Source organism: Camelina sativa, unplaced genomic scaffold (genome assembly GCF_000633955.1).
Source record: "Camelina sativa cultivar DH55 unplaced genomic scaffold, Cs unpScaffold16760, whole genome shotgun sequence".
Classification (NCBI taxonomy): Eukaryota; Viridiplantae; Streptophyta; class Magnoliopsida; order Brassicales; family Brassicaceae; genus Camelina; species Camelina sativa.
Genome location: NW_010937777.1, coordinates 1 through 306, shown reverse-complemented (window position 1 = coordinate 306; position 306 = coordinate 1). Strand labels below are relative to the sequence as shown.

Below are 306 nucleotides of genomic sequence, written 5' to 3'. Positions count from 1 at the left end.
CGTATAAAACTCAATCACTTGCTTGTAATGGCTCATGATGTCACAGTTGGCAATGATTTTCGACTCTTCTTTAAGGTTATGAAGCAAATCCTTTCAATAATGGAAACCATTAAGCATTTGAACAACTGGGCTGACAATTGTTCATTGGCAGGTGGTGATTTGTCTGTGGCTTCTCTCTGCCATTGGTAGCTATATATCTCTCTGCACTCTTGTTTATATCGGTTAGTAACTTGATCTTTAAATGCAAATGATAGAAAAAGCTTTTTCTGTTTTTTTTTTATCCTTAAGTTTCTCCCCCCCCCCCCC

At 37.9% G+C, this 306-nt stretch overlaps 1 long non-coding RNA gene across 1 annotated transcript; it reads left to right on the top strand.

Annotated features, from left to right (window-relative positions):
• On the top strand, positions 1–269 carry LOC104775498. Its single transcript, XR_765955.1, has 2 exons — positions 1–75; positions 152–269. It is a non-coding gene; the product is annotated as an uncharacterized LOC104775498 (long non-coding RNA).
• The last annotated feature ends 37 nt before the right edge of the window (positions 270–306 follow it).